The sequence below is a fragment of the Lissotriton helveticus genome, chromosome 7 (genome assembly GCF_964261635.1).
Source record: "Lissotriton helveticus chromosome 7, aLisHel1.1, whole genome shotgun sequence".
Classification (NCBI taxonomy): domain Eukaryota; kingdom Metazoa; phylum Chordata; class Amphibia; order Caudata; family Salamandridae; genus Lissotriton; species Lissotriton helveticus.
Genome location: NC_136068.1, coordinates 1,261,011 through 1,279,334, shown reverse-complemented (window position 1 = coordinate 1,279,334; position 18,324 = coordinate 1,261,011). Strand labels below are relative to the sequence as shown.

Sequence of the window (18,324 nt, the reverse complement as noted above, 5' to 3'; positions counted from 1 at the left end):
ATTACAGGTTTGCTGAGAGCACGGATTGGCTGCGGAGAAACTTGAAAACCCACCTCCTGTGTTGCAAAGTCTTCAGAGTCCTTCAGGAGCTGTGTAGTTGCCAACAGGACAGATGCATCTTTGGTGCCTGCCTTGCAGGGGAGTAACTCCTTTTCTCCAAGGAAGATTCTTCGGTCATCCAAAGAAGTGTAGATAGTTGAAGTTCTGGGATTCAGTATCAGAGTTTCATCCAGGTAAATCTAAAGTCCTGTAGTCAGCGGTTCCTACTTTATACCCAAGGAAGGGGTGGGACAAATTCTGCAGACCCACTGTTGGAAAGGCGATCCCAGGGGAGACAGAAGATGTCTGACTGCCCGCCCCGAGACTCTCCTCTCTCTATGGAATAGGCCGAGCGCCGTAGGGAGGCCTCCTTGGCGAGGCTCCTCTCCTACAATCGTACCAGCTGAGCAATCACACTACTACAGACGGACACCACACGACGGAATATTCACAAGTATCTTTATATAAGAATTGAAGGCAGGTACTTAGCAGGTTAGCAGGCAGGGATCGAGGGATCCAAAAAGTCGTGGTTTCGGGAATAATGGGGTAGCGGGACAGTCTTGGCACCAACGAGTGCGTGGATAGTTCAAGGGGTCAGGCCGCGAAAGCGTCAGCAGGGCCTCGAAGGTGGTTCAGCTTGGTCAGGCCGCGACAGCGTCAGCAGGGCCTCGAAGGTGGTTCAGCTTGGTCAGGCCGCGACAGCGTCAGCAGGGCCTCGAAGATGGTTCAGCTTGGTCAGGCTGCGACAGCGTCAGCAGGGCCTCGAAGAGGGTTCGGCTCGGTCAGGCCGCTACAGCGTCAGCAGGGCCTCGAAGATGGTTCAGCTCGGTCAGGCCGCGACAGCGTCAGCAGGACCTCGAAGATGGTTCAGCTCGGTCAGGCCGCGACAGCGTCAGCAGGGCCTCGAAGATGGTTCAGCTCGGTCAGGCCGCGACAGCGTCAGCAGGGCCTCGAAGATGGTTCAGCTCGGTCAGGCCGCGACAGCGTCAGCAGGGCCTCGAAGATGGTTCAGGTGCAAGAGTTCGGATCAGGATCAGCCGCGACAAGGTCAGCAGGGCTTCGACTCCAAGATACAACTCCCGTCCTAATCCAGGGCTGGCCCAGATATAGGACTGGAGTCCTTTGATGTCCGGACCCTCACGCCTGGGGGTCCGAGGGGCCGGGATGAAGGTGTCCAGACACCCAGCAGGGGGGTGGAGCCAGGGCCCAGGGAGGCTGGAGGGCGATCGATACCAGGTGTTCGGGGACGGCTGGAGGCCCATCGAAACTCCCCTCCTCCGGGATCCGCCAAGTGGCCACTCTACCACCTGGGAGGATCTTGGTGCCTCGATGTCGGGCTTCGCTGGGGCCGGGGCCAGGGATGGCTGCGGCCACGTGCTCGGGACGTGATGGGCCCAAGATGGAGTCGGGCCGGAAATGGTGGCCTGGCATGGTCGCCAGACCGGCAGTGTTGGCGAGCAGGGTCCGCTGGGGTCCCAGGGGGGGAGAGCTGTGGGTTGCCAGGGGGGCTGCTCTCGTCGATGGTTCGTGTTCCGGGGGGTCGGCGGCGGGTTGGCGGAGGCCGAAGTCGTCCGGGGCCCGCCATGCGGGAGGGTTAGGACCACGCCACGAGGCCGGGTCCAACACACGTCCCCTCCAGCTGAAGGCGGGGAGAGTCACCCATCTTCCTGGGTATTCTCCTCGTCGAGGCGGAAGATGCGGGACAGGCCGTCAGCGTTGGCGTGGTCGTTGCCAGGGCGATGCTCCACAGTGAAGTCCATCCCTTGGAGGGAGATGGACCATCGCAGCAGCTTTGGGTTTTCGCCACGCATCTGCATCAGCCACCGCAGGGGCCGGTGGTCAGTCTGGACCCGGAAGTGGGTGCCGAAGAGGTAGGGCCTGAGTTTCTTGAGGGCCCACACAACGGCGAAGGCCTCTCTCTCAATGGTGCTCCATCGCTGCTCTCTGGCCAGCAGCCGCCGGCTGATGAAGGCCACAGGATGGTCAATCCCCTCGGGGTCAATCTGAGATAGGAACGCCCCAATGCCGTGCTCCGAGGCGTCGGTCTGGACTATGAACTCCCGGCTGTAGTCAGGGGCTTGGAGCACAGGGGCGGTGCACATGGCTGTTTTCAAAGTCTCGAAGGCCACCTGACACGCGGGTGTCCATGGTACTTTCTGGGGCCGGTTCTTCGAGGTCAGTTCAGTGAGGGGACCCACAATGCTCCCATAGTTCTTTATGAAGCGCCGATAATATCCAGTGAGCCCCAGGAAGGCTCGGACGGCTGTCTGGCTGACCGGGGGCTTCCAGGCCACAATGGCGTCAATCTTGGGTTGGAGGGGAGCCACGTGGCCGCTCCCCACTTGGTGTCCCAGGTAGGTCACGGACCCTTGACCTATTTGGCACTTGCTGGCCTTTATTGTTAGTCCGGCCCGTCGGAGGGCCGTCAGGACCTCCCAGAGGTGCTTCAGGTGCTCGGCCCAGTGGAGGCTGTACACTGCAATGTCATCTAGATAGGCGGCGCTGAATTCTTCTAGCCCCGCCAGCACTTTGTTCACCAGTCTCTGGAAAGTTGCTGGGGCGTTTTTCATGCCGAAGGGCATCACCTTGAATTGGAAGTGGCCATCGGGTGTGGAGAAGGCCGATCGCTCCTGGGCGCCAGGGGTGAGGCCGATCTGCCAGTACCCTGCTGTGAGGTCGAAAGTACTGAGGTACTTAGCGGCTCCCAGGCGGTCGATTAGTTCATCGGCCCGGGGGATGGGATGTGCGTCGGTTCTGGTAACAGCATTTAGTCCCCGGTAGTCGACACAAAACCTGAGTTCTGGAGGGGTGCCAGGTGCGGCGGCTTTGGGGACCAGGACAACTGGGCTGGCCCAGGGACTGTCGGAGGGTTCGACCACCCCCAGGGCCAGCATTTTGGTAACTTCTGTCTGGATGCAGGCCCGAACTCGGTCGGGAACTCGGTAGGCCCGGTGTCGCACTGGCTGGCTGTCCCCGGTGTCGACATCGTGGACACACCACTGGGTAACCCCGGGGGTGAGGGAGAACAGGTCCGTAAATTTCCCCAACAGCTCTTGGCAGTCTCGGCGTTGTGCGGGGGTCAGGTCGGGGGAGAGAGAGATTCCCTCGACAGAGCCGTCTTTCTCGGCGCACCTCAGGAGGTCGGGCAGGGGCTCGGAGTCGTCTTCGGCCCCATCATCGGTAGCTAGCAGCAGGCTCAGTTCTGTGCGGGCAAAATGAGGCTTGAGCCAGTTGGCATGCAGAACCCGGAGGGGGTTTCGGGGTGACTCCATGTCCACGAGATAGGTGACGGGGCTCTTGCGCTCGATCACTTTGAAGGGGCCCGACCATTGGTCCTGGAGGGCACAAGGTTCGACCGGGGAGATGACCCAGACCTGCTGGCCCGGCTCGAACTCGATGGATGAAGAGTTCTGGTCATACCAGCGTTTCATGTCTTCCTGACTGGCCTCAAGGTTGGCCTCGGCAAGGGCCCGGAACCTCCGAGTCTGGCTTCGGAGGGTCAGGAGGTACCGGTAGACATCCGGCGGGGCGTCTTGGACTGTAGTCTCCCAGCCTTCTTTGACCAGGCTGAGGGGACCTCGGACAGGGTGCCCGTACAAGAGTTCGAAGGGGCTGAACCCCAGGGATTTCTGTGGTACCTCCCGATAGGCGAACAGGAGGCAGGGCAGCAGGACGTCCCATTTGCGGCGGAGGGGTTCTTCTAGGCCCTGGATCATCCCCTTGAGTGTTCGGTTAAACCGCTCCACAAGTCCATTCCCTTGGGGGTGATACGGGGTGGTGAACTTATATGTGACCCCGCACTGTTGCCACAGGGACCGCATATACTTCGATATAAAGTTTGTGCCCCGATCGCTCACGGCTTCTCGGGGGAACCCCACTCGGGAGAAGATCCCCATCAGTGCTCGCCCCACCACGGGAGCCGTTATGGTTCGTAGGGGGATGGCTTCGGGATAGCGGGTGGCATGGTCTACCAGGACGAGGATGAAGCGATGCCCTTGTGAGGTTCGGGGGTCCAGGGGCCCCACGATGTCGATCCCCACTCGCTCGAAGGGAGTGGTCACCACTGGAAAGGGTTGGAGCGGGGCCTTCACCTTCCCCCGCTCTTTCCGCTGGCTTGGCATGTCGGGCAGGTGCGGCAGTGGTTATGCACATCGTTGCGCATTTTCGGCCAGTAGAAATGGGTCACCAGGCGGCTGTAAGTTTTGTCCTGTCCCAGGTGCCCGGCGAGGGGCACATCGTGTGCCAGGTTCAAGAGGAAGTCTCTGAATCGTAGGGGGACCACCAACACTCGGCTGGCCCCCAGCTCGGCAATTTTCTGTTCACTGTATAGGAGGCCGTGGTCCCAGTATATCCAGTGGGACCCCGAGATGTCCCCGGCAGCTTGGGCTGTGGCTTGCTGCCGGGTCCCCTCGAGGGAGGGGCAGGCCTTCTGTTCCTGCCGGAATTGTTCTCGGGTGGGACCACCCTCCTGGCGCCATTGGGCTAGTTCGGGTATGTCGCTGAGTTCGGCGCTGCCTTCTCGGTCATGCTCTGATGGTTCGGGCTCGGATTCTTCATTGACGGCGGCCGGTGGTGGCGCGGGCCACTCCGGCTCTTCAGTCGGGGTGACCTCGGTTGCCGCCGGGGCCCGGGCAGTCATAGATCTGGTCGTAGCGCAGACCCACTCTGGTAGTCCCATCATTCCTAGATGTTCTCTCCGAGGTCGTTTCCGAGGAGGCAGTCCACGGGGGCGTCGTCCCGGACGGTCACCTTGAGGGTGCCCGACACCCCCCCCACTCGAAGGGGATTCGGGCCATCTGACACAGAGTCTCGGAGTTGTCGGCGGCCCTCACGGGGCATCGCACGTTGGGTATGATCTGTTCAGGGGTCACCAAGTGGCAGCGGACGGCCGTCACACTGGCTCCCGTGTCTCGGAGGGCTTCGGTCCGTCGTCCATTGATGTGGACCCGCTGACGTTTTTTTTGAGTGTTGCTCGGTAGAGGGGCTTGGGGGACCATGCCTCTTTCGCCCAGGCTGGCTAGGGCCATGGCGGCCGGTTCATACTCGGTCTGATCTTCATTGTAGACCTCTTCGCCTTCTTCTCCCCCTTCCCCCAGGGCTGCAGCGGCGAACTGGCGGGTCGGAGGCCCGGTGGTGCCGGGGCGCTGGTTCATGGGGCAGAGGGGGTCACTGGCATTGTGACCGGGCCGCTGGCATCTGTGGCAAGTAATGTTCGGGCGGGGCCCCGGCCGTGCTGGAGGGGGTCCTCTTCTGGTCAGGGTTGGCGAAGGTTTATTTTGGGGGGACCCCCGAGGCGGGCTCCGGCCCGGGGCCGACGGGAAGTCTCGGCTCCTGTTCTGGCCTCCTCCGCCGCCACGCTGGCGGGGGTGCCCCTGGCCGTTCCGTCCCGTTTCTCCTATCGGGGTCCGGGGGACCCGGGTGCTCACCCATCGATCAGCCTCGACGGCGAGTTTTCGGGGCTCGGTCAGCTTGCTGTCGAGGAGATGCTGTCTGAGCTCGACAAAGCAGTTGTTGGAGAGGTGCTCCCAAACGATGAGGTCGAACAGCTGCTCGTAGGTGGACACTTTGCTGCCCTTTATCCATCCTTCCAGGGCCCGGCTATAAAAGTTTACGTATTCCACCCACGTGGTACCGGGGATCTTTTTGCAGTCTCTGAACCTCTGTCGGTACATCTCGGGGGTGAGGCCATACCGGGTGAGCAGGGCGTCCTTCATGTGGTCATAGGAGGACATCACTTCCTCGGCCAGCTCAAGCAGGGTGTCTCTCCCTTCGCTGACAAATCTCCCCCATAAGCCGGCACCCCAATCTTTTCGTGGGATGCGGTGCGCGGTCATGGCAACTTCATACGCCTTGAACCATTGCTGGATATCGTCATTCTTGTAGTATTCCTTGACGATATCTTTGGGAATGTGGACCTTCGGGTTGGCAGGAGGTGGAGGGTCCCGGGTTATCGCGGCGCCAGCCTCTTCGGTTTTGGACTTGATCTCTAGTTCTTTGAGGCCACGCTCGTGTTCGTACGTGAGCTTTTTTTCTTCCAATTCCCTTTGCCTCCGCCTCTCTTCCAGATCTTCTAATCGTAGTTGCTCAATGGCCATTTTCTTTTCTGCTAATTGAAGTTCTCCATCCAGCCGGAGTCGGGCGAGCTCTAGTTCATGGAGCCGACTCCTCTCTCACTCCCGGGCGTCTTCGTGGGAGAGGCCCGGTTCTCTGTTGGTGGTTCTTTCTTCCACTGGGGCTATGACCGTACTCAGGGGTACTTCTAGGATAATGTCATTGTTAGCCTGGGGTGGGGTCGCTCCGGTCTCCACCCACGTTTGCAGCGCGTCTTTGAAATCGTCTTTTGTGCTTAGTCCGGTGGTAGCGATACCCAGGGCTTTGCAGAATTGTTTGAGTTCTTTATGGGTGTACTCCTCTAATCGTTCCTTCTGGAATTCTGTGGTTGTTCCGGTTTCCTTAGTAGTCATCGTGGTTGTGGGTCTCTGTTAGTAGTGGCGAATTACTCGCTGTACGATTTGCGCGGGCTCGGATCCCGTCGCTTGCCACCAATGTTGGAAAGGCGATCCCAGGGGAGACAGAAGATGTCTGACTGCCCGCCCCGAGACTCTCCTCTCTCTATGGAATAGGCCGAGCGCCGTAGGGAGGCCTCCTTGGCGAGGCTCCTCTCCTACAATCGTACCAGCTGAGCAATCACACTACTACAGACGGACACCACACGACGGAATATTCACAAGTATCTTTATATAAGAATTGAAGGCAGGTACTTAGCAGGTTAGCAGGCAGGGATCGAGGGATCCAAAAAGTCGTGGTTTCGGGAATAATGGGGTAGCGGGACAGTCTTGGCACCAACGAGTGCGTGGATAGTTCAAGGGGTCAGGCCGCGACAGCGTCAGCAGGGCCTCGAAGGTGGTTCAGCTTGGTCAGGCCGCGACAGCGTCAGCAGGGCCTCGAAGGTGGTTCAGCTTGGTCAGGCCGCGACAGCGTCAGCAGGGCCTCGAAGATGGTTCAGCTTGGTCAGGCCGCGACAGCGTCAGCAGGGCCTCGAAGAGGGTTCAGCTCGGTCAGGCCGCGACAGCGTCAGCAGGGCCTCGAAGATGGTTCAGCTCGGTCAGGCCGCGACAGCGTCAGCAGGGCCTCGAAGATGGTTCAGCTCGGTCAGGCCGCGACAGCGTCAGCAGGGCCTCGAAGATGGTTCAGCTCGGTCAGGCCGCGACAGCGTCAGCAGGGCCTCGAAGATGGTTCAGGTGCAAGAGTTCGGATCAGGATCAGCCGCGACAAGGTCAGCAGGGCTTCGACTCCAAGATACAACTCCCGTCCTAATCCAGGGCTGGCCCAGATGTAGGACTGGAGTCCTTTGATGTCCGGACCCTCGCGCCTGGGGGTCCGAAGGGCCGGGATGAAGGTGTCCAGACACCCAGCAGGGAGGTGGAGCCAGGGCCCAGGGAGGCTGGAGGGCGATCGACACCAGGCGTCCGGGGATGGCTGGAGGCCCATCGAAACTCCCCTCCTCCGGGATCCGCCAAGTGGCCACTCTACCACCTGGGAGGATCTTGGTGCCTCGATGTCGGGCTTCGCTGGGGCCGGAGCCAGGGATGGCTGCGGCCACGTGCTCGGGACGTGATGGGCCCAAGATGGAGTCGGGCCGGAAATGGTGGCCTGGCATGGTCGCCAGACCGGCAGTGTTGGCGAGCAGGGTCCGCTGGGGTCCCGGGGGGGGGGGGGGGGCTGTGGGTTGCCAGGGGGGCTGCTCTCGTCGATGGTTCGTGTTCCGGGGGGTCGACGGCAGGTCGACGGAGGCCGATGTCGTCCCGGGCCCGCCATGCGGGATGGGTAGGACCACGCCACGAGGCCGGGTCCAACACCCACCTATGGGAGGGTCAGGATACAGAGGTGGAGAGGTGTGGTGCAGCGGCCAGGGCAGCTGACTTCGGAGCACAGGGCTCACGGTACGATCTCCGGCAGCAGCAAAGCTCAGCACCATGTGACTCTGGGCAATAGCTCACTTAATTTCCACAACGGCCCCCAGCGCCTTGAGACCCGTAAGGATGAGTAGTTCCGCTTTACAAATACAGATTTCTTTTTTTATTTACAGAGGGGTGGTTACACCCATGTCCTTTGTCCAATTTCATGCCAGAGCAGGGGCTGGTAGCCCCTGCAACATGTTTGAGCTGGACTATGCACAGGGACACCAAATGTGCCCTCGGTGCAGACATCAAAGCACTCTTGGAGTGCACCCACCCAGCCCCAACACACTAAAACCTGTCTGGGAGGTGGTTATTCCTCCCTGTGACAGGAAACCTATTGTGCAGCCTCCCCTGCCAGAATTTCGTCCAGCATCAGGAAGGCAGACACGTGTCTGTGGCTGGCAGCATCCACTTTGTGATGCCAGGGTTCTGTTAAGCTGGTACCGGGTGTACCGGTGAGTCATATTTCTCCCTCTAGGAGGGTGGAATCATACCTCCACCGCCACGACTGACGGGAGGTATGATTCCAAGGTGTTTCACACCAAACAACATGTTTCCATGCAGCTATTTCAAAGTTAGCATTTATCCCAAGGTTATAATGCACTTAAGAGTATAAGGTCCAACTGCATCACAGAACAACTTCGGAGGATAGATTCCAAAGGCTGCATAGGGGCCCTGCTCATGCAAGAGTACCCTCTCACATAAAACCCAGCACCCTGCCTTCAAGATTGATAAGGCCTGCCATAGGGGTGACTGATAGGTATATATGTGATAAGGTAGATATAGTGAACCTATATCTAAGTAAGGGGTGCATGCACCACCGTACACAGGTTGCAGTAGCAGACCTGTGGTGTCAATTTGAATGGCCTCTCAGGGGTGGTATAATACTTGCTGTAGCCCCTGGGAGGCCCCGGTGTACCTATGCCCTGGGTATATAGTATACCACATACTAGGGACTTATAAGGGTACCCTAGAATCCAATCTGGAGTGTACCTAGAGTACATGCAATCAGTTTAGAGAGGAATCAGCTAGTCTGGGGTCCTGGAAAGCAGGATCTCAGCCAGACTAAAGTCGAAAAACAGTGAAACATCAGCAAAAAGTGGGGGTAACTATAAGAAGGAGATCCTACTCACCTACAGGCCTGCACCACTGAAGCATCAACAAAATGAAGCTCGCAGTGCAGGCTAGTTTTTAAATAACCTCCCAATTTCTGACATCTACCAATTAGCCAGTTGGCCAATAAATGGCAGAGGACATTCACTATTTACCCAGTGATCAGCTAAATAGTCACTACCTGTGATGAAGGAACAACAAAACCCTGGAAACCTATACAACCTTCAAAGACACCAGCATCGCACACAACCTTCTCCTCAAAACGCCAAAGAAAACGGCCCTGCAAGACAGAAGAAACGTCAACGCACACAATAGCAAATAACTCTTATCCATCAACAAGGTGTCCGACACAGTGTCCACCATTTGTGACCAATGCAACAAACTCAACCCCTTCTTCCACCACAAAATTAAGCACACCTACGGCAGCTTCAACACCCAATACCCTCCCACCATGCCAGACATCACCGCGCCCGACCGCACCACATCCCAACATCCTGGGTCTCTCTCTTTCTGGTCGAAGCCTTAATGCCTGCCAACAACTCCAAGTGAAGTCAGAGGTCTGCGGGCTGAGGTGATCGCAGGATGAGTCATGCTGCTCCCACATGGCTGCAGCTATGTGCCCTCTCATTTTCCTTATGTCTAGGTTCGTGCTATACAAAAAAATAATTACAGATATATCTATGGCAGGATTTATTTTATACACCCCAAATAAAGACCCCTGCGCATGTGATGCCTTGCCTATTGCATTGGAAGAATGACCATTTATTGCACAACCCACTTTTCATAAAATAACAAGTGGTGGCTGGACCCAGTGGCTCAGATGCACAGCAGAGAGGTGCAATGGCCTGGGTGTCAACAACAAGGCAGGCCTTTGCAGCATTGCTGAATACATTGCACCTGCTGGTTATCATTTCCTGCTGCTCACACAGTCTTCCCATAAATAGAGAAGGAATATAGTGAAGGAATATATTTTGGTCGGGGCAAGATGGCGGCCGCTGCAGTGGCCGAGTAAGGTGCCTGCTCTCTGCTTCTTGGCTGGAAGGAAGAGGAGAAAATTGCTGGTGCTGGTGCTATACTGCCGTTTTAGATGCCGGAATCCGACCTATGAGATCTATAGCGTGATACCCGGTTTTGAATCTCGACATGCAGCTGTTTGGCTTCACGGCATTGCAGCATATCGGTCGGCAGTGAAAGATCGGCTTTTACCTTTTCGCTGTCCATGACCGGCGGCTGTGTCCTGCAAAGACCGGGGGGCGTTGGCCTCTCACTGCTTCATGATTACCGCTCTCCTTTGTCCCGGCTTCCCTCGAGTATCGGTCTGGCGGCTGCTTCCTTTTCCCCTCGGAGTATCAGCTTATCTGCGCGGAGGAAGCTGCTCACGGACGAGGATGCCACCGAAGCTTCCGACGAAAGCCCCAGTTACCAGAAGTTGTAAAGTGAAGGTGGTTGCTGTGGAGACACCTGCTACTGAAAAAACTCCGTCGAGCGGATCTCAGCCAGAGATGGAGGTGAACTCAAGAAAAATGCAACTGCAACTTCTACAACGCTAACGCTTCCCGAAATGTTTGTCAAACAGGCAATGCGCATTAATCCACAAGAGCCCACTAAAGATGTGTTAACGTGTCCACAACTCCAGGTTGATAACGCTGCTACTGTATTATTGGATTCTGCTGCTCCTAAAACTGTTATATTAACCAGGAAAAACACTGAGCAAAGCCTGAGTAGGTGCATTGTGGGAGTTGGAGTTTGTACTCAGGGCAATGATGCTGCTATTACACCACCAGCTATTACAGGGATTGGAGAGCAACCGACGGTTAATGATAAAGTTATAACGAATTCGAATGGTTGCATTATGGGAGTTGGAGTTCGATCGACTCCAGATTTGAGCCTTCCCAATCCTGTTGAGCCTAATGATACTACTGAGGAGACAACAATACCTTTGGCGGCTGATGTTGATTCTCTGGCTCCCCAAGAAGCGGCTGATAATTTCTACTCCATGTCAGATCTTTCCTCAGATGAGAGTATCGATAAGGCATGGGGAGACTATCCAGATGATAGCAGCATAGACGAAGATTCTAGAGCAAGCGAGATCTCGCCAACGTCGGTTACAACTATTCGGAGACACAGAGCTAGGAAATCCAGCTCAAAGGGTAAAACATCTGAGGCCGGGGAGGCCAGGATGGAAGAAGAAACGCAAGTGGTGAATTCTAATACCAGTCAGGTTCATGAGCCATATAATTCCTCAGAAGTGACATTAGACATGATTTACAAGACGATGGTCGCTCATCGGGCTGAAACTAAAATTGAAATTTCTCGCACACAAGCTACATGTAGGAAGGTTCAAAATGCTGTCAGACGAGTAACTAAGATCTGCTCAGACATCTCCTCTAGAGTTACAGAGGCTGAAGCAAGAATATCTATGCTAGAGGACATTGTCGCTGCGCAAAAAACAGAACTTAGTGCTATAAAAACTCAACGGGACGATATAACTTTCAAACTTACTGAATTAGAAAATCAAGCACGAAGGAGTAATTTGCATATTTTAGGGGTCCCGGAAGAAATGGGGGGGCCTGATATACGGAAACTTGTGTGTGACCTTTTTCAAGACGCTTTTCCAGAACTTACCTCTTGGGACTGGCCCATTGTCATTGAACGGGCACACCGCTTCCCTTTTCTATTGAGTAAACCAAAACAATCAGAGATTGAACAACCTAGAGCAATTCTAGTCCGTTTTAATAATTTTTTGGCTAGGGAGGCGGTGTTCGGCCTGGCTCGGCCCGACAAATTGAGGTCAGCAAAGGGCTGTAGTTTTTTTGTATGGCCAGACTTCTGCCCTGCTACTGTTTCGAAACGTTGGCATTTACGTCAACTCATTGCCGGCTTCCAAGAGAAAGGAGCCACTGTGTATCTTCAAAATCCGGCAAAGCTAAAAGTAACTATTAAAGGGCAAACAACCTTTTTTGTCTCAGAAATAATGGCCAAGGAATACTTGATGTCATTATAGAACGGTCACATGCATCTAACAATCCTACTGCTTATGTTATTTTCTTATTCCTAATGCCATAGTGGTTTTCTGTTTTTTATTAATTTGAGCCTGATGTCAATGTTCACCAGTAATTTGTAAAAAAAAAAAAGGTATTTCTTTATAATATTTCTCTTGTTTCCAACCTTCAAGGGAGCAGAGGGGCACCTAGGGTTCCCAGGGACTATGTTATGTTAAGGCCGTACTTTTAGAGCGCACGGCTACCCCAAGGGGTGTCCCGGCGCTTTGGCAAAGAGACCTGAAACCTAAAAACACAAAGGCAGCAACACCACAGTCGCAGTGATTACGCGGAAAAGAGCATGGTCTTCAGCTCTTTCCTAAAAGCTAAGAGACTCTTAGCTTTGCGGAGGGAGAGAGGGAGCTCGTTCCAAAGGCGAGCTGCCACAAATTGAAAGGACCGTCCTCCCATCCGAACTCGTTTGGCAGTAGGCACCTCCATTTTAGCCAAATCGGCTGACCGCAACATCCTCCGCGGCACATAGAAAGCAATATGCTTTCTGATATAATTAGGACCGACAGAGTGAAGGGCTTTGAAAAGCCAGCGTGAGGATTTTAAACCTGATTCTTTTGGAAATAGGTAGCCAATGCAACCTGTTTAGAAGCAGTTGGGCGCTGGCTCTCCTAGGCAGGCCAAATATAGCTCTGGCCGCCGAGTTTTGGACAATTTGCAGTCTGGCCAGGAGGTACCTGGGCAGACCAGCAAAAAGCGCATTAGCGTAATCTAACCTAGATCCCACTAGCGCCTGAACTACTGTCTTCCGATATTGTAGGGAGAGCAAAGGAAGAAACTTCCTCAGCATCTTGAGGATGCCGAAGCATTTCCCGGATATCCCCATAATGCGGGGACGAAAGGAGAGGTCATCATCAAACACCACTCCAAGATTTTTCACTTGGGAAGATGATTTCTCAGGGGGGAACATATCCTAGGGCCACCAGGACTTCCAGCCCGGGTCAGGGGCACAGCCAAAGAAAAGCAGCTCAGACTTATCCGAGTTGCATTTCAGGCTGTGCCGCTGAAACCACGCAAAGACTGCACTCACAGTCTTTGATCCTGTCGCCGTCAAAAGCCTCTCCTTTGCTGCATGTGAACAGAAGCTGGGTGTCATCAGCGTATGAAATGACCCGGGCCCCATAAGCCTCCGCTACCACCGCCAGAGGGGCCATATAGATGTTAAAAATGGTGGGGCTCAGAATGGACCCTTGGGGAACCCCAACCTCTAGCGATGGCATTTCAGCGGAGAACGGAGGAGCCCAGATCACCTGTCGGCGGCCCGATAAGAAGGATTGAAACCAATCCAACACCGTCCCCCGCAGTCCGATCTCCCTGAGTCTTAAAAGGAGACCAGCATGAGGGACGGTGTCGAAAGCCGCCGACAAATCCAGCATGACTAACATAGCCTTTCCCCCTAGATCGAGCGTCTCCCTTTTGGCGTCGGTCACCTCCACGAGGGCAGTCTCCGTGCTATAATTAGCACGGAAACCGGATTGAGAATCATGGAGAATGTTGTTATTCTCAATAAAGGTGGTAAGTGTGTACTGAACATGCTTCTCAACCACCTTCGCCAGAGCAGGGAGGAGGGAGATCGGTCTATAGTTAGCCAGCAGCAAAGGATCTAACTGAGGCTTTTTGATCAGCGGCAGAATGAGTGCGTGTTTCCAATCCCGAGGCACCACTCCGGAGCTCAAAGACAAGTTGAGCACGGGGTTCAGCAAGCTGTTTACTGCCGGTGCCACCCTGCCCAAGCACCTTGCTGGACATGCATCCAGGTGTGAGCCAGATTGAAGCCGGGACAGTAGCTCCAGCGATGTTGCACAGGACAGCTGCGGAAAGACCGATAGTGTGGGTTCAGGTTCTGCCTCTAAAGATGGTACCGGCCCGTTGCAGGCGAAATCGTCGGCAACCCCGGAAGAGTCCACGGGAGGAAAGAAATCCTGAATAGTTTTAATCTTTGTGACAAAAAAGTCAGCAAGCTGCCTAATCCACCCTTCGGTATGAGAGTGTGAGACTAATGGTCCCAATGCCTCATTTGATGGGATGGGTGGGTAGGGTGGAGGGGTGGCTACAGGTTAGGGGGTGGTGGTGGGTCTGTGGTGGGTGGAGGGGTGTGGGGTGTAAGACAGCGATAGTTATTTCAGAAAATATAGTTGTACAGACTAGAGCTTCCTTATTTTCATACATACCACACATGCCAACTGATACATTAATCTTGCCACTTCTAAAAGCATTACAATGAATCGAAAAATTCAAATATGTACGCTGAATATCAATGGTCTTAATGATTTCAAAAAAAGAGGGATTTTGTGTAATATAATTCAGTTATCACAAATAGATATTTTGTGTCTACAAGAGACACATATCTCCTGGGACAAGCGGAATGTGTTGAAGCAACTGGGTCTAGAACTTCTAATCTGTTCAAGACAGACTGGGATAAAAAGAGGAATTGCTATTCTTATGAAACAGGGATTGGGGAGATGTATCAGAACTCTCGCAGATAAGTGGGGCAGATGGGGTTTAGCAACATTAGATATTGAGGGAAATAGGTTTACCGTTTGCTCAATGTACGGGCCAAATCTAGATGATAGTGAGGCATTGAATGCAGTTAACTCAGAGCTTGCCGCCTGGTGTCAACCGATAATATTCTGTGGTGATTTAAATGTGCACATTGATGCTGACATCAATATCAGGACAACTTGGAGCTATAATGGGCGTAAGATCAAGACCTATAAAGCCCTTAGAGAACTTGTTCTGGGGAATAGTCTGATTGATGTGTGGAACAGGCTGCGACCTTTGGAGTCTGGTTTTACGTTTTTCTCGGCTCCACACCAAAAATTTGTGCTTCTAGATAATTTTTTTATTTCTTCAGAACTTTTGGAGAAAGTAAATATTGACATAAAGCCACAGTTAGTTTCAGATCATAACCTGTTATCCTGGAAATACAACTAGTCTCCCAAAACAAAAACCGTAGCCGTCACTGGTCTTTTCAAAGAAATTTGATGTTAGATGGGGACTACCTACAACATATGTCCAAAATTATCATTGAGTTTTTTGCACGTAACAATGAGGCGGCTTCGGTTCAAATAGTTTGGGACGCCTTTAAGTCAATTATTAGGGGAGAAACCATCAGTTACTCTAATTTTCTACAGAAAAAAAAGCGATTCAAATTTAAACAAGACTTAGATAAAGTGATGTAGGCAGAAATAAGACTTGCTTCTAATATTAAAATGGGTCATGGTATAGAAGATGCTCAACGTGCTTTAACCATCGAGCGTGCCAGTGTGTATACTAACTTAGCTGATCAGTTAGCACTTAAATATAATCAATATAAGACTGAATGTTATGAGTTAAATGAACAGACCGGTAAAATGCTGCCACAAAGACTTCGACAAAAAGCTGCCTATAATGATAATATAAAGATTATAGATCAAAATGGAGTAATTCAGGAATCCAAAGCTGCGATTCTAAAGGCGTTCCGTGAATTTTCTTATTCTTTATATAATAAATCAAATGATTGTCCAGGTATGGCAAGTGATGCATCGGCATATTTGAATAGCCTGGATAAGCTTGCACTTTTAGAAAGCGATAAGGCGATACTTGCTGCTCCCATCGCTTGGGAGGAGATCGAATCAGCTATCCTAAGCCTTGCTTTGGGTAAAGCGATGGGTCCCGACAGTATACCATTGGAATTTTATCGCACTTTTCGTAATGTCCTGAAACCAGAATTACTCAAGTTGTACCAACAGGCTTTTCAGGGTCACCCACCTGATTCCTGGTCTCTGGCTATTATAGTCGTGTTTAGGAAAAAAGGCAAAGATAGTACTGAATTAGGATCATACAGGCCAATTTCTCTCATAACAGCGGATAGCAAGATTTTTTCCAAAATTCTCGCCAATAGGCTAGAGGATTTTATGCCCATTCTGCTCTCCAAGTTACAACACAGTTTTATAAAAAAAAAAGAGACACAACTGACCATGTCAGACGTATTATCACCCTGCTGGACTGGGCGCAGGCCATGGGATCCCCAGTCGGATTAACCCTACTGGATGCAGAAAAAGCATTTGATAGGGTCGACTGGGGATTCCTGTGGTCTGTTCTGACATGGAAAGGATTTCCTATTGAATATATAAATGCAATTAGGGCGTTATACTCCAATCCTAAAGCTGTTATTCGGGTCGCTACTGAGACTTCCGAACCTTTAATGATAACAAGGGGGACAAGGCAAGGGTGTCCTTGTTCCCCCTTGTTATTCGCATTATATATTGATCCTTATCTGAATAGATTAACAAAAGAAGTCGCTATTCCCCCGGTTAAAATTCATCAAGTAGAATACAAAGTCTTTGCATATGCCGACGACGTCGCGATCGTCACTTCTAACATTCAAGTGGCGTTACCCAAAATCATAGAATTAGCCCAAGAATTCGGTGAATCATCTGGATATAAATTGAACATTTCAAAAACCCAAGTGATTCATTCTATTAAGGGCAGACCGGATGATATGATGATCTCGTCTGAAGCATCATACCTTGGTATAAAAATATCCGCTAAAGTGGAAGATATTGTGAGACTTAATACAGACCCCATGTTAGATACAGTAAATAGGACCCTGGAGAGACTGAATAATATGCATTTATCTCTGTACGGTCGTACCAATGTTTTAAAAATGATGATATTCCCTAAATTTCTTTATTTGTTTCGCACTATACCTTTATTGTTCCCTTCTGTTTTTTTTAGTAAATTAGATAGAACCATCTCCAGATTCTTTTGGGGCTATCGGAGAGCCAGAAAGTCCCTTAAATGGTGTACTCTACCTAGGATCAGGGGAGGCTGGGGGCGTTCCAAATTTTAGGCTATACTATTGGGCTGTTTCCTTGAGATATATGGGAATTCTAATTTTCCAAAATTACCCTATGGATGAGTCAAGTCAGACCGTCAATTTATGAAATGGTTCTGGGCTCTGAAGCACGACAATGTTTGCTGAGATTAATAGAACCTAGTTACTACAAGAAAACAAAATTTTAAATTATGATCTCAGTGTTTCAAATTTGGAAGCAGTTCAAAAGGAGATTTAATTGCTGCCTAGATCTAAACTATTATACACCTCTTTTGTCTAATCCGGTCTTACCCGAAATCTTTAGAGGCCTTATAATTCAGAGATGGCATACCAATGAGTTGTGTCTATTAGGAGATTTATATCCAGCGGGGCAATATTCCTCATACTCCGACCTACAGGAAAAATATAATTTAATAAAAACGGATTTCTTTAAATATTTACAAATACGTAGTTTTTGGAGTCAAAAAATGTATTAAACACTATTATGATGGGAAAAATAGACGTATTAGAAAGTTGTAGGAAAGGAAGCAAAATTGGTGTAATATATCAGTTGATGATAAATAGAACACAGGACAATTTGTATGTATGTATAAATAAATGGCAAAGAAAGTTTGGAATTGAAATTATTGATCTATCTAGATTAATTGAACTGGCTAGCAGGGTATTATTTAACGGTTCGCTTAAAAGCCAACATTTTATGTCTGTTTTTGATTCATATTACACCACAGCAAAACTTGCTAAATGGAAAGCCAATAGAGGGGATAAATGTAGTCGATGCAACCTTTTTGCGGCGGACGCTATTCATATGTTTTTTAGTTGCCCCATGTTAGACCTGGCACCTTGGCGTGAGTTTCCCTTCCACTTTTTGCTGTTGTGCCTCAAATGTTTTGCTGGTGTCTGCTACTCAGGGCACTGCGCCACGGCCAACCCGTGCCGCAGTGCAAGTGCTCCCTACTGTAAAATGTACATGTGATTGATGTCCATGATTGGTTCATTGGATTCACTGTTAGTCCCTAGTAAAGTGCACCAGGAGTGCCAGGGCTTGTGAATGCCAATACTGCTAGTGGGCCTGCAGCGCTGGTTGCGCCACCCACAGAAGCAGCCTTAAAATGTGTCTAGGGTCTGCTATTGCAGAACCTGCGTGCAGTCTGGTACTGTCACCCTGGCTGGGCAAGTGCACACACTTGCCGGCCCCTAAACCTTCCCTTAAACTTCATATTAGTCACCCCTATGGTAGGCCTGAGCGCAGGGTGCATTGTAAGTATAAGGTAGAACATGCCCTGATGTGCGTGGCATGTTCTAATAGTGAATTACTGCCAAATTCGTTTTTCACTATTGT

At 51.9% G+C, this 18,324-nt stretch overlaps 1 protein-coding gene across 1 annotated transcript in view; it reads left to right on the top strand.

The window, feature by feature from the left end:
• Positions 1–18,324, top strand: part of LOC144766552 (fish-egg lectin-like) — a 62,655-nt gene that overhangs the window by 22,096 nt on the left and 22,235 nt on the right. The window lies entirely within an intron of this gene.